At 50.3% G+C, this 15,489-nt stretch overlaps 1 long non-coding RNA gene across 1 annotated transcript; it reads left to right on the forward strand.

Annotated features, from left to right (window-relative positions):
- Positions 1–7,371: 7,371 nt before the first annotated feature.
- LOC119144356 lies at positions 7,372–15,296 on the forward strand. Its single transcript, XR_005103099.1, has 4 exons — positions 7,372–7,425; positions 8,690–8,808; positions 10,303–10,428; positions 15,072–15,296. It is a non-coding gene; the product is annotated as an uncharacterized LOC119144356 (long non-coding RNA).
- Positions 15,297–15,489: the final 193 nt, after the last annotated feature.

Consider the following 15,489-nt stretch of genomic DNA (forward strand, 5'->3'; position numbering starts at 1 on the left):
CGTGCCCGGTGCTCACCGTGCCCGGTGCTCACCGTGCCCGGTGCTCACCGTGCCCGGTGCTCACCGTGCCCGGTGCTCACCGTGCCCGGTGCTCACCGTGCCCGGTGCTCACCGTGCCCGGTGCTCACCGTGCCCGGTGCTCACCGTGCCCGGTGCTCACCGTGCCCGGTGCTCACCGTGCCCGGTGCTCACCGTGCCCGGTGCTCACCGTGCCCGGTGCTCACCGTGCCCGGTGCTCAGCACAAGGTTGGTGGGGCGCTGCTGCCACCTTGCGACCAAAATTGGGTACTACAGGCGCCCGGTTGGTAACGTGCTGCTGCTGCCACCTGGCGGCCAAAAATCGGTATTGCCGCCTTGGCGCCGCGCATGCGCGGTGGCGCCTCCCCCTCGGCGCTGCCGGCCGTATATAACGGCATCGCGATCCCGCGCTGCCTGCGGGGTGGTGCTGCGGTGCCCGCTGCTGCCTCCCGGTAAGGCGGCGCTGCTGCCGTCCATCGAGGACGTTGCCAGCGCGCACTGGGCACAGGAGTATGGAATTATAGCACCGCTGCAGTCCCGGGACAAACGCAGCCGTGTTTTGTAATATACGTGCGTATCCGGAAACCCCGCCCCTAGGCGTCAAGCCGAATCTGCGCATGCGTTGCCGTTAGTTGGGATGGAGCGATGGCCCTTAGTTGGATGGAGCGCTGCTGCCATCTAGCGAAAAAAGATGGGTACTGCAGCCAATCTATCTAACACTGCACAGTTTCTTATAGGGATGGCATCAAAAATAACAAATGCTGAGAAAGAAAAAGAGCTGAGCAGGTTTTTCTGAATTATGGTGACTGAATTGGATGAAAGGAGGAAGCAAAAATGCCATTTAGCATCACCAAGTACTCTTACAGAATGAGGCCTTCCCACTTGGCTAGCACTAGCTAGGATAAATACTGGTAACAATTGGTTGCTGTTTCTGTCCCCTAAAGTCTGCTCTGAGGACTAAGTGATACATTCCTCCTCTGTGAATATCATTAACGGTGTCTGGCTTCGCTTTCCTTTGGTTGTTTCTGTGTTTTTTAAAAATCGTATTTGCATATGTGAAAAGGGAAAGATATGATGCTTACTTTTTAGATTAATTGCCACGGCTGAAGTTGAAGAGTCCAGAAAAATGTAAGCTGGCTGAAGAAATGGGTTGACCTCAAAGCTGTGTCTATCTCCAAACAAAAGAAATCCTGTTTCTCCTGATGAGCAAGGATCATTGTTAAATAGCCATCACATTACCACATCACCAACACATAATTCCTAATGTTATGTGTTTGTATATGTAAAAAAATCATACGTGCATTTATTTCTCGTTTGAGAATGCTGTCTGTGGAGGGGTTCTCTGCGCTGTAGTTCAGAGACCTGTAACTTAGGCTAAATTTAGACCCGAATACACCACGTAGAAATGAATCAAAAGCAAAGGGGACAGATGTTCTACTTCTTTTAGAAGTTGTTTCAGTGGCTAACTGCCTTCACTTAGATCTCAGTTTCACTTTTTTTTTTTAAATGTGGATGGTTTTAGTGTTCAACAATAGGTTCTTCACATATGTCTTCTGCATAAATGTCAGTTCCTGTTAAAATCAATTTATAAAATACTACACCGACTAACTTAAGATGATCTCTTACCTTTCAGACAAACTCGAAAGATGCCAATTTGAAACTCTTGCATTGTACAACCTGTTTTCCCAAGCTCAACTTTTATGCCTCTTCTCTGTGTTACATACCATTTTCCAAGAACTTAAGATTCTGAGAACTGAACTAAGCATAATACTGCAGCATCTGTCTCATTAATGACATGAAATAATGTCTCAATTCCTGTTCGTTACTATACCGTACATAGATTCAAGGATGAAGTTACTCCCTTTCGTTACGACATCACACCAACCTCTCCACCATTACATCTAAAGCCTCCTCAGTCATCGTTTACCACAGATACAGTTCCCACGTATGAGACAATGGGCTCCACTTCATCATCCTAATCGGGTTTTGGAGTACTGCAGTAACGCACATTTTACTTGAATAGGCTTTACCTGACTGCTCAACTCTCACTAACGTTTATCACTGTCAAACATCTCACAACTTCCAGGTTCGTAGCTGTTGCATTCGCTTCCATATAATCAGGGGAACTACTGAACAGAATCCTTCCTGGCACCTTCCCCGGTGGAGCTGTGCATGGGGTGTGCCGTGGAGCAGTTTGGCTCCAGCCGAGTTCAAAACTCAGCAGATCCCCATCTCAGCCCAGAAAGCTGGTAGCCCAACTTTTGTGGTGCCTTTCAGCTGGCTACCGGGGCAGTGTGAGAACAACAAACAGAAATCCTTCCTGGCACCTTCTCTGGTCGAGCTGTGCATGGCATGTACCCAACCCTAACCCCTACCCCTACCCCTACCCCTAACCCCTAAACTTAAATGCTAACCCTAACCCTAAAACCTAATCAAAACCCTAAACCCTAACCATAACCCTAAACCCTAACCCTAAACCCTAAACCCTTAACCCTAACCCTAACCCTACACTAACCCGCCGACAGCGGGGCCCCTCACCGCCGCCCTCACCTGGCAGGGCAGCCAGCAAACCCTGCCAACAGTCTCGATGCCGCCCTAGCAGGACACCCGCCACCGCCTTCACCCGGCAGGGCAGCCACCGAACCCTGCCGACGGGTGCGATGCCGCCTTAGTGGGGACCCCCGCTGCTGCTCTCACCCGGCAGGGCAGCCACGGAACTCTGCTGACGGGCTCGATGCCAGCCCCAGTGGGGCCCCCCACCTCCGCCCTCACCCGGCAGGGCAGCCAGCAAACCCTGATGACGGGCTCGATGTTGCCCCAGCGGGGCCCCCCGCCGCCACCCTCACCCGGCAGGGCAGACAGCGAAACCCCCAAGGGGGTGATGCCGGCCCTAGTGGGGCCCCACCATTGCCGCCCACACTTTGCAGGGCAGCCAGTGAACCCCGCCGACGGGCTCGATGCTGCCCTAGCAGGGCCCCCCGACGCCAACCTCACCCTGCAGGGCAGCAAGTGAACTCTCTTGACAGGCTCGATGACGCCCTAGCAGGGCCCCCCACCGCCGCCCTCACATGGCAGGGCAGCCAGCGAACCCCGCCGACGAGCTCCATGTTGCACTAGCGGGGCTGCCCGCCCCTGCCCTCACCTGGCACAGCAGCCAGCGAACCCCGCCGATGGGCCCGATGCTGGCCTTGCAGGGCCCCCCGCTAACGCCCTGGCCCGGGAGGGCAGCCAGCAAACCCCGCCGATGGGATCAATGCTGCCTTAGTGGGGCCCCCCGCCGCCGCCGTCACCCGGCAGGGCAGCCAGTGAGCTCTGTCAACGGGCTTGACGCCGCCCTTGCGGGGCCCCCCGCTAACGCCCTCAACCTGCAGGGCAGCCAGTAAACCCCACCGACGGGCACGATGACGCACTAGCGGGGCCCCCCCGCCGCCGCCCTCACCCGGCAGGGCAGCCAGGGAACCCTCCCAACAGGCTCAATGCTGGCCTAGCAGGGCCCCCCGCCGCCTGAACTCGAACCCAAACCTTGACCCTAAACTCTTACCCTAACTCTAACCCTAACCCTAACCTTAACCCGAACCCTTACCCTAACCCTAAACCAAACCCTTATCCGAAGCCTAACCCTAACCCAAACCCTAACCTTAACCCTAAAATCTTACCCTAACTCTAACCCTAACCCCTGACTCTAACCCTAACCCTAACCCTAACCCTAACCCTAAGGGTAACCCGAACCCAAACCCTAACACTAACCCTAACTCTTTACCCAAATTCTTTACCCTACCTCTAACCCTAGCACTAACCCCTAACCCTAATCCTAACCCTAACCCTAAATTTAAGAGGCATCTAACCCTAACCCGAAGCCGAACCCGAACCCTAATGCTAACCCTAACCCTTACTCTACCCTGACTCTAAGAGGCTAACCCTAACCCTAACCATAAAAGGCTAACCCTAACACTAACACTAACCCTAAGAAGAGTCTAATCCTAACCCTAACCCGAACTATAACCATAACCCTAAACATAACCCTAACCCGAAGCTGAACTCGAACCCTAACCTTAACCCTAAACTCTAACCCTAACCCCTAACACTAATCCTAACACTTAACCTAACCCTAACCCGAACTGTAATCCTAACCCTAATCCTAACCAGAACGCTAACCCTAAGCCTAAGACTAAACCTAACCCTAACACTAACCTTAACCCTAACCCTAAGAGGATAATCCTAACCCTAACCCTAACCCTCAACCAAACCGTAACACGAACCCTAACTCTAACACTAACCCGAACCAAACCCCTAATCTTAACCCTAAACTATTACCCTAACTCTAACCCTAAACCTAACCCCTAACCCTAACCCTAACCTGAACCCTAACATGAATCCTAACCCAAACCCGAAACCGAAACCTAAACTTAACCCTAAACACTTACCCTAACCCTAACCCGAATCCTAATCCTAACCCTAATCCTAACTCTAATCCTGAGGCGTCTAACCCTAACACTAACCCTAAGAGGCTAAAAGTAACCATAACCCTAACCCTTACCCTAAACCTAACCCTAACCTAAGACTGACCCTGACCCTAACCCTAACCCTTAAAACTAATCCTAACCCTAACCCTAAATCTTAACCCTAAGCCTAACCCCTAAGCCTAACCCTTAAGCCTAACCCTAACCCTAACCCGTACCCTAACCCTAACCCGAACCTGAAACCTAACCTTAACTGTAAACTCTTACCCTAACTCTAACTCTAACCCTAACACCTAACCCTAATCCTAACCCCAGCCCTAACTCTTTACCCTAACCCTAACCTTAACCCTAATCCGCACCCTAACCCTAACCCGAACCCGAAACCTAACCTTAACTGTAAACTCTTACCCTAACCCCTAAGTCTAAACCTAACGCTAACCCTAACCCTAACCCTAGCACTAAACCTAACCCTAACACTAAGAGGATAATCCTAAACCCTAACCCTAAGACGCTAACCCTAACCCTAACCCTGACCCTAACCCTAACCCTAAACTCTTTAACCTAACTCTAACCCTAACCCTAACCTTAACCCTAAGACTGCAACCCTATAACCTAGCCCTAACCCTAACCCTAACCTGAACCCTAACCCGAACCCAAACCCGAACCCTAATCCAAACCCTAACCCTTAACTCGAACCCGAACCCTAACCTTAACCCGAAACCCTAGCCCTAACCCCTAACCCTAACCCTAACCCTAACCCTTAACTCTTACCCTAACCCTAACCCTAACCCCTAACTCTAACCATTACCCTAACCTGTACCCTAACCCTAACCCGAACCCTAACCTTAACCCTAAACTCTTACCCTAACTCTAACCCTAACCCTAACCTAAGCCTGACCCTAACCCTAACCCTAACCCCTAACCCTAACCCTAAGCCTAACCTTAACCCTAACCCCTAGCCCTAACCCTAACCCTAACCCCTAACTCTAACCATTACCCTAACCTGTACCCTAACCCTAACCTGAACCCTAACCTTAACCCTAAACTCTTACCCTAACTCTAACCCTAACCCTAACCTAAGCCTGACCCTAACCCTAACCCCTAACCCTAACCCTAAGCCTAACCTTAACCCTAACCCCTAGCCCTAACCCTAACCCTAACCCCTAACTCTAACCATTACCCTAACCTGTACCCTAACCCTAACCCAAACCCTAACCTTAACCCTAAACTCTTACCCTAACTCTAACCCTAACCCTAACCTAAGCCTGACCCTAACCCTAACCCTAACCCCTAACCCTAACCCTAAGCCTAACCTTAACCCTAACCCCTAGCCCTAACCCTAACCCTAACCCCTAACTCTAACCATTACCCTAACCTGTACCCTAACCCTAACCCGAACCCTAACCTTAACCCTAAACTCTTACCCTAACTCTAACCCTAACCCTAACCTAAGCCTGACCCTAACCCTAACCCTAACCCCTAACCCTAACCCTAAGCCTAACCTTAACCCTAACCCCTAACCCTAACCCTAACCCTAACCCTAACCCTAACCCGCACGTGTAGCAGCGCTGCTGGCACACTCCGGGCGGTCCATGCGCAGGACCGGCCTGTCGCTGGGGGCGGGGTTTGTGCCTACCTATGCGCGTTACGGGACCCGCTTGTAGCGCGTGCAGCAGCGCTGCCGGCGGAGCAGGCGCAGTGCGTGCCGGGAAGCGGCTGCGCGGCAACCGCCCGCGTGCTGGTCACGCCGTCGGCAGAACCTGTCCCGCGCGGAGGACACACGTTTGAGCCCCGTGGTCTGTTACCAATCTTTGGTCGCTAGATGGCAGCAGCGCTCCATGCAAACTAAGGGCGGCGCATGTGCAGAATCGGCTTGACGGCTGGGGGCTGGGGTTGTGGCTGCGTACCTATGGGCTCTACATATGGGCGACGCATACGGCCCCGGCCCGTTTCCGGCCCACACGGCGTGCTGGAGCGGTGGTGGCAGTGCGGGGCCTTCGCCGGGAGCCTGGAAGGCTTTCGGGCCGGGACGTGCAGCGCTGCGCTGGGTGAGCGGTCGGGCTGAGGGCGGCCGGGGGCCGGTGGGCGAGCCCGGGCGTGGCCGTCGGGCAGCGGCCGCCTGGGGGGGACGTGGCGGGCTGGCACTCCGCCACGGCAGGGAGCGCCTGGTGCCGGCGGCGGGCGGGCTGAGGCGGGCGGCCCGGCCTGGGACCGGCGGGGCTGCCGGCGGTTCTCGTCTCCCCGGCAGTGACGGTGGTCAGCGGGCTGCTCACGGTGCTGCCTTTTTTTTTTTTCTCGGAGCTGCGCCGCTACCTCAGCGAGGAGGCGAGGAGCGGCGGCGGGGCGGCCCCGGTGCTCCCTTGCGGCGGCGGGGCCCGGGAGGGGGGTCGGCCCGCGGCGCCCTGCCGCCCCCCCGCCGCCTCCGGGCTGCCCGGGCAGCCGCCGCAGCCGCCGCAGCTCTGCGCGGGGCTTTGTCTTTCCCCCAGCCGCTGGCCGGGCCGTGGCAGCGGGCTGGGGCTGCCGCCCCCCGCGGGCCGCAGGGGCTGCCTTGGGGCCTGCGGTAACGCTGTCTCGGGGGGTGGCTCAGGAGCCTCTTCCCGTCTCTGCGAGCGGGCAGGGGAAGGAAAAGAAAGCCAGCAGTGGAATCCCCACCCCTCGCCCCCGATTGCTGATTTCTCTAAAAAGTATTGCAAAGGGCAAGCGTTTAACTGCCGGGGAGGGTTGGGAGGCAGCAGCTCGGGTGTCTCGCTGATCCTGTGTCGTGACAGTCAGCTCCTGGGCCGGAGCAGCCGAGGGGAAGAGGCCTTTGGATTTGCTTCCCAGTGAAACGGGGCTCTCTTGCTTTTTCTTTTTACCTAGGTTCATCCGGAATTGTACGTTGACAAATCAAGGGGAGCGAAACTGAAGGTCAATCTAGATGTTACTTTTCCACATATGCCTTGTGCTTGTGAGTCGGACTGCTGACTCCGGAGGGATAACTTTTGTACTTGCCGAGGGCCCACGAGGCTCCCAGTGCTGCGCTGCTGCTTGGGCAACAGCCGGGAGGAATTGGTGGTCCCTCGTGGTTACGCAGCCAGGCCTGCTGGGCGCTTAAACCAGCTCATCCAGTCAGGCAATATTATTTTTCTAGATTGTAAATGAGCCTGAGGTATAAACCCACTTACATTTCTGTATGGCGGTGTACTTTGTCAGGGAGCTTAGTCATACTGACAGACCTGGCACAGAGTTCCCTTGGGACTCCAGATTTGACTGTCTCGTTGAAAGGCGTGAGAGCCTGCTTTGGAAGTCACTTGGCAAGGCACAGCTTTGCCGTGATTTTTGTACTTGAATTCTGACTGTAATGCCAGTGCCACGTGTTAGCCTTTCTCCAGCAGTTATAAAAGCAGAATGAGCGTTAAGAATCTGCTTACCTTGTAACTAAATTCAAAACAAAGTTGCGGGATGAAGTGACTGGAAGTCTTGCAAATCTGACTGGGTATTGCTGCTGTGCATGTTATCTGCCTGTCTACCGATTGTTCCTGCCTCTTGTTCTGTTGTAATTCCTTTGGGTAATTACATTTGGGCTCTAAATGTAGTGCATCTTGACTTCCTCCTGACCCTCCAAGATGTTATCGGTCTTTGCCTTCCTCACGTTTAACAGGGTGTGGGAAGGCCAGAGAGACTGGAAGCCTTGGCTGTTCCGTGTGGAGAAGCTGTCAGCCTTCTAAGAGAGCATGTAGCCAGCAAGCGCATCGCGGTGCTTCGATACCAAGCTGATACCACAGGCCTCAATCTTTTTTTTTGTGAAAAGGGATCACAAGGAAATGTGCTGATGTTGAAGGGAGGAAGGTGGCGGGGGAAGAGGTAAGAGGCAGCTTTCAACCAATTTTAGGCTTAACTCCTGTGTTCCTGAAAATGGTTCTGGGTTTGAGGGCTTTGCTTTTGGCTTTTTGCCTTAAGCGCGTCTGCCTTTCAGGGTAACGCTTTCTTGGAAGTTGGAAATGGTCCTTCTGGGACACCAAACCAAACCCCATACCTGGGAACGCCATTTAGTGTGCTGCACCATGCGTTTTATTCCCTGTCAGTCACTTGACCCTAGACGTACACGCTTTCCTGGTTTGGCACGTTCTTACCCTGCTGGCTGAAAGATTCTGTCTTTTCATTTCCTCAGCTTGCCACAGGCCATAACACTTGTGTGTTCATAGACCGCTTTCCTTGCTCGCCGCTTTCAGATTGAGCGTCGATGCCATGGATGTAACAGGAGAGCAGCAGTAGGATGTAGAGCACAAGCCGTTTAAACAACACTTGGATAAAGCTGCCAATCGTGTGACTCCAGAAACCGACAGACACAGTGAGATGCTATTCTGCCATTCTTGGATGGATGCTCTCATAGTCTTTCCATCACTGTGTGCCTGCTGTGAGGTTCATGGGAACAAGGGACGGCTGAATCCAGAGCGCTTTAAACACCACAAACTCTTGAAGAGGGTATAGGACGGCAGTCTGTTACACTGGCAGATGAGACAAGCTCCTGTTTCTTATGCTCAGTACTTTTGCGAGGCAAGTCGTTGCCTGGTCCCTCTGAAATTGCAACAAGGACTCATGGCTGCATTTCAGGAGTAGAGCTGCTGAGTGAATAGGCTTTTCCTACTAGAAATCAAGCAGCTGTTCTGGCAAAACTTGACTTTGGTTGCATCTTTAAATCCTAGGAGGCTGACTGTCCTGGTTTCAGCTGGGATGGAGTTAATTTTCTTCTTAGGAGCTAGTAAAATGCTGTGTTTTGGCTATGATGTGGGAACAATGCTGATAACTGCACTGATGTTTTTAGTTATTGCTGGGTGATATTTTTACTAAATCAAGGACTTTTCAGTTCCTTGGGCCCTGCCAGCCAGAGGGCTGGGGGGAGGCCAGAGACTGGAAAGGGACACAGCCCGGTCAGCTGCCCTGAACCAGCCAGAGGTATTCTGTGGGACGTCATGCTTGGTATAGAAACTTGGAGGGTTAGCTGGAGGGAGATCGATGTGGGGACTGCCTGGGCATCGGTCAGCGGGTGGTGAGCAGTTGTACTGTGCATCACTTGATGTTGGTGGGGTGTTTTTCTTTCCTTTTCCCTTCCTTTGAATTTTACCCTTTCTTCCCCACCTTTCCATCCCAATTGTTATTATTATTATTGTTATTTCTGTTGTCCTTATCTCTTTATTCTGTTATAAATTATTGTTCTTATCTCAACCCTCGAGTTTTGCATGCCTTTGTGATTGTCCTCCCTACCCCTCTGGGTGATGGGTGTGTGGGGGCAGGGGGGTGGGTGAGCAAGTGGCTGGGTGATGTTTGGTTGCTGGCTGGGATTAAACCACGACAATCTGGTTTTTGGCACCTAAGGTGGGGTATCGAAGGGTTGAGATTAACAACAGGTCTAATCAGACTGTGTTAGATTAAATTGTTTGCAGTATGCATTGTATTAAATTAATAGTAATTGGCTACAATGCTGGCTTATCTGTTTTTGAATTTGCTGCCCAATGTTTAAATGTTTAAATCCTGGTAGGCTGACAAATGGGACAAGGTGGTTAGAGGAAAGAGCTTCTCTCCAGGGAAGGCTCCACTGACTTGAGCTTTAAGCCTAAACTATCATCTTACTATCTTTACTTTGTGTGTGTTAATGCATACCTGATAAATACATTTCAGTTAATTTATCAGTTAGTTACAAGTTGGCTATACATAAACCTCTCCTCTGCTTTTTTAATGTGTTGTGTTATGACTTAATGTTGTACTTCAATACAAACCGGGAACGATTCTGGTAGTGTTGCAATCTAATGGTAATAATGCATCGTCTTTTCTTGTCTGTGAACAGAAGGGAATCAAGCCGACTGCCGCAGTTCTGCCAGGCAGGGTGGACACCTGAACAGCTTTGGTCTCAATGCCCAAGCCTGGGCCCAGCCCAAGAAACGACTGGCTCCTTCAGTAATTTGGCCATAAGGTATTAACTGGTTGTGTGGGAAGGCGCCTAAACAATACTGTCTGTTCTTTGCTTCGGTATGTCTGATCTGTAATGGATTCTTAAACATTGGGTGTTGAAGGAGGCTTGGAGAGGCTGTGCTGGTCCCTGGCCAGCAGTCCGTGCCCTGTGGCAGGGGCTGGGGTCTGCGGGCGGGCAGAGCCACGGTGTGCAGGGGCGCAGCCCGGCCCCCGCTGAGTCACTCTGCTGGCTGCTCCGGGGAGGCTGCTTTGAGCAGCGCTTTTGCTTTTGTATTCCTCTTGCTGAGAGGCAATGTTATACTTTTGTTCTCATGAGATTTTGTCACGTTAGCTTTAGGCCCATTTCCCACTTATTAATTAAACCTGGTCTGCGGAGGACTGGAGCTGCCCTTCTCCCACCCCTGCTGTGATGTCACGTGCAGATTTTGTATTTGAAGTCTCAGCTCTGTCATCCAAATTTTGAATGAAGATACTCAGCAGACTAAAGACCAGGGCTGACCCCTGTTCAAATACCTGTCTTGTTTGACAGTCAACCGTCGAGAACTGGGCTCCAAGTGCAGTATTTTATGAACCCACTCAAGCCACCCGCCTTATGGTAATTACAGCATGACAGTATTTCCCTTGTTTGCTTATAGGAAAGTTTCATGGAATAGGGTTATGGGTCCTGAAAAGGTTAGGATACAGCCCATCCCCTGCTTCCCTCTTCTTCACTGATCCAGGTATTCTCTTAAAGGAATTAGAATGGTATGCCACTACTGGCTCTTGGGGGGGGGGGGGGAATGAATGGTGACTGTTTTCTAGTGCTGTGTTACTTTTCAGGTGTTTGTACATCTGTTTTGGTGTCCCATTCACCTACCCTGTGGTTCATCCTAGTATCTTTTCATGTTGAGTTGAGGCTGACTGATGTGTCCCTCACTGCTGCTCCTTTTGCTATAGGAGCAGGCAGATAGGGCAAGTAAGAACCAGCGGTAAAAGTGCTGAGCAGAGGATTTGGTTTTCCCTTTCCCAGCCATCCCTTTGGCTTGCTTTGTGACTTACTCCCTGCCCCTTTATTACCTCTTCTTTAAGAAAAGATAGGTATTTACCTCACTGCCATAACGTGAGTTTTAATGAACCCACAGCTGAACAAAGCAGAACAGACCTAGCACAGATAGTTCTGTCATTCATTGGCGTGTTTTAGGCAGGTAAAAGGAGAGGAGGTTTACTGTGGAGACCTTTCTTCCCTAGTTGTTCAGCCTCTGACACCACCACCTATGCATCGCCTGCCTCAGTCCTACATTTCTTCTCAGGGTTGTGCAGATTATCAAGGCATATAGGTTGTGTGACGTCTTGATTTTTGAGCCTTGCTTCTTTGGGAGAGATGCCCTTGTCTGCACTAGGGGTGAGGCATGTGTCACTGTAAACCTGCACCAAGAGCTGGACGCTTGGCCATCCTAACATGAGGTGTCTTGAAATAGATCTGCATCAGTCATGGCAGTCTATACATGTCCAAGATATTAGGAAGAACTATAAGAAAGCAAATGCAGCGTAGTAGTGTATTCTGCACGTACACACCACACCTGTGGTGTTCTAAAGCAGCCTTCTGCTTTCAGCCTCCCAGGCAACGTTACTTGTACAGGACTGTGCCTTTTTGTGATGGTTCGCAGGCTCATTCAGTCTCTTACTGAGCCCTTCTTTTATGGATGGGTGCTTTTTCTATCGTAGGTGATGATCAGGGCTTGTATGTAAATCTAGGGGCTGGAGTTTGACAGGTAATCTCAGTGGAGCAACAGTAGTGGGTAACAGGTAAACTGAAGCCTGGAAAAGGCAAGAGCATGCCTGCAATTTCAGGCAGTGAGGGTTGTAAAGAGGCTGTGTAAGGACACTGGTGATGACTAATATATTGTCTAATCCTCTCTAGATACAGACTTGTGTGGTTTACAGCACAAAATAGTGTGTCAGCACAGGATACAGATGCGTTTCCACAAGTCATGACGAAACAAGCTGGCTTGCCTTTACAATTCTTTTATCAAAGCATTTCCAGTTCCCATTTTGAGGTTAGAGGCTAATGATAAGTATCACTTCAGGAACACTACATGGTGCTCAGCAAAAATGATACTCAATTGAAAAACAAAACAAACAAAAAAAACCTGTTGCAGCTCATGACGTGTCCAAACCTCAGCACAGCACCTGAGGGACCATCAGCACTCAGACTCTCATGGAGAGGAAGGCAAAATGGCAGTTTATTGAAAGACACAGGCACTTATATACTAGTAGCAGAGCCAGCCCCTTCGTGGGCAGTTTTCTACTTAGTTCCTACGTTTCCGTCACAACATGTGATCTTCCACATCGCCACATCCCTATGCTACTACAAAAACCCACACCCGTGAAAGAGTGTCTATTTTGGCTTGAGAGTATTAAGTAACCTGGGATAACAGCTGAAGACACTTTGTGTATGCCAAAGTAACAGGAATTTTTGTTGCCAGTTTGGATTTGGGGAATATACAGAACTGAGGATCAGTCCTCAGTTCAGAACTTCGATGCTAACTTGCCTGGGGGACCCTCCTATACTTTTTTTGTATTTAATCAGTGAAAACTGCTGGCTGGGAATTGATTTGGAGAATCATACCCAGAAACACCTTTCTCTGAAAGGCAGCAGTAGCAGCAGTTCAGTAGAAAGGATAAACAGCTGGATGGTTTGATCCCAAGCATGCTTATAGGTGTCTTCTGACACTGAATATCGGTCTAAGACCCAGATTACTAGAAATGCTGTCCTTCCAGGCTTTAATAATAATCTAAACATTTCTATAGGTATTCTATTAATTAGGATACATAGGGGTGTTTATTGACCATTGAGAAATAAGTCCATTGTTTATCAATATTGCTGTGTTGTTGGCCACTTCAGCTTGCTAGAATTTGCCACTTTTAGTTTGAGGGCAGAACTCTGTGGTTCTTATGCCTATTCCAAGAATTCACAAGGGAGAATAAAAGGCTGTGTGTTGTTTTGGGGTAGGGTTTTTTTATTTGGTTTGGTGGTCTTTTTTGGTTGTGATTTGTTTTGTTTTTTAAAGCAGAAACCACATCAGACACACTGTCGTATCTTAGTCTTAGTCACCTCCTCATTTGCTGGCTAGTTCTGTGCAAACATGCTGCGTTAAAATGACAGTCTCTCTCGGTCTGCCGTTACGGAGCCGAGGCAGTTAGAGCTGTGATTCCAAAGAGAGCCTATGTCCTTTATTTCATTTGTTTCCTATTAGCTGTAACATAGTCACTGGACAGCACTGAAGGATGCTTTACTAAATATCCTGTCCTATTTTTATTTACCTGATCGCCTTAACGGCACAGAAACCATTAGGAACAGCCTTCAGCAATAAGTATTTACACCCTGTTCAGAGCTTTGAGCACAGCCATGTGAGTTATCCGCTCTGTTTCTCTGTGCTGCTTCAAATTTAAGTTTTTAGAGTAAATGTGGAGTGCGATCAAGTACATTTTGGAGCAATCTGCAGGCACTGCTTTTAGAGCCCGTGACAAACTGCAAATGTGAAATAATGCCTCCTGCGCCGCTCATCTGCATGGGAAGCTGTGGGAGCAGCACTAAGCGAGGGTTGAGGGCAGGAGGCTTGAGGCTTCTACTTCTTGCCTACAAGTAACAAGCCTGGCCCCAGCCAGGGACTGGGTCTCTGTGGAGGAGTTTTCCCTGCCTGCCGTGTCCAGTTCCTGTAGCCTCTGGGGAAGGACAGCTTCTGCAGCTCCCTCTGTGCTGACGCTGCAGGCAGCAGCTGAACCAGCCGCGGCCTGGAGCCTATAAAGAGGATCGGAGAAGCGTACTGAGTTTTCCGATGTCCCATCCCAAGCTAGGTGCTCCCTTGTTTTCGGGCCAAGGGCTCTGAGGATCTGTGCTGAACTCTTTACAGTTTATTGAGTCTCCTGTGACCAAATGTGGTGATGACCCCGCTTCATCAAGACGAAGGATGACTGATGCTAACTAGTCATGTCCAGTGGAAGCCTGTGGGAGTTAACATGGGCATAGAGAGTTCTTTAATCCAATACTTGGTGGCACGAACTGCTTTAATTTTGACTTAAATGAGACCAGGCACTTGGTATGCAAACTGTAGAGGCGTTCTGCTTACAAGCAAAGCATTTGGTGTTTTCGCTTTTTAAAGAAACTCAACAGGCAGTATAAATAAAGTAAGCAAGCTGAATTGTAAAAAAAAAAAAAATAAAAAAAATAAATCAGTGAAGCTATCAAAGAACTATGTGTACCCTCTAGAAGTTCAGCTAGCGAACGTACCAATGGGTGAGAATTGTCCATTTTTCTTGGTGGAAAAATTTCTGCCCTGTGAGCCCTGAGGATGGCTCTGATAGCAGGGAGAGGCAGTTTCTGCCACTGTGCAGAAGGGTGATGCTTCTGCTTTCCTGGCTGGGTTTGGTAGTGCTGTCAGTGGTGATTGTGTGGCTCTACCAAGATCAGTCATTTGAAATGTTGCCACTTGTTACGCATAATTGGTGGCTCTGGTCTGGTGGGAAGCTAGATCTGCCCTTCACGCCGTGTGACAGGCTATCAAGACCATGTGTCAGACTGGTTATGCCTTTACTGGTGGCTGTAGACAGAAAATCAGAGGGCAAGTGCTGCTCCTCACATTCACTCTTTCCACCTTTTTGCAGGCTCTGTGAGAGAGCACCTAGATGTGTTTGAAACATCTGGGAATGAAGCAGACATGGCTTTGCCACCTCCGTCAGGATCTCGGAAGGGGAAAATAGCAAGAGAAGTTACCAAAGCCCCAGCAGAATTGGGACAGGGGAGATGGGAGCTCCCAATAGGGTTGGACATTTGGGAATTGTGTGCCAGACAAGTACAGAATAAATGCTGCATGTGAAGCAAAGACACCATAAGGTAAGGAGTGAGTGAAGGGCGTGTTTGTATGGGAAAGAGCAGTCTGAAGGCACGAAAGGAAAAATGGTTGAACACAAGGATAAAATAAATGAAAGCATAAAGCAAAAGCAATAAAACAAAAGTAGTAGGTAATGTTTATTTGGAGGGGAGTGTGTGTGTGTAAACCCCAAGCATTAGGAATAGCCTGCA

The sequence above is a fragment of the Falco rusticolus genome, chromosome 3 (assembly GCF_015220075.1).
Source record: "Falco rusticolus isolate bFalRus1 chromosome 3, bFalRus1.pri, whole genome shotgun sequence".
In the NCBI taxonomy this organism is placed as follows: domain Eukaryota; kingdom Metazoa; phylum Chordata; class Aves; order Falconiformes; family Falconidae; genus Falco; species Falco rusticolus.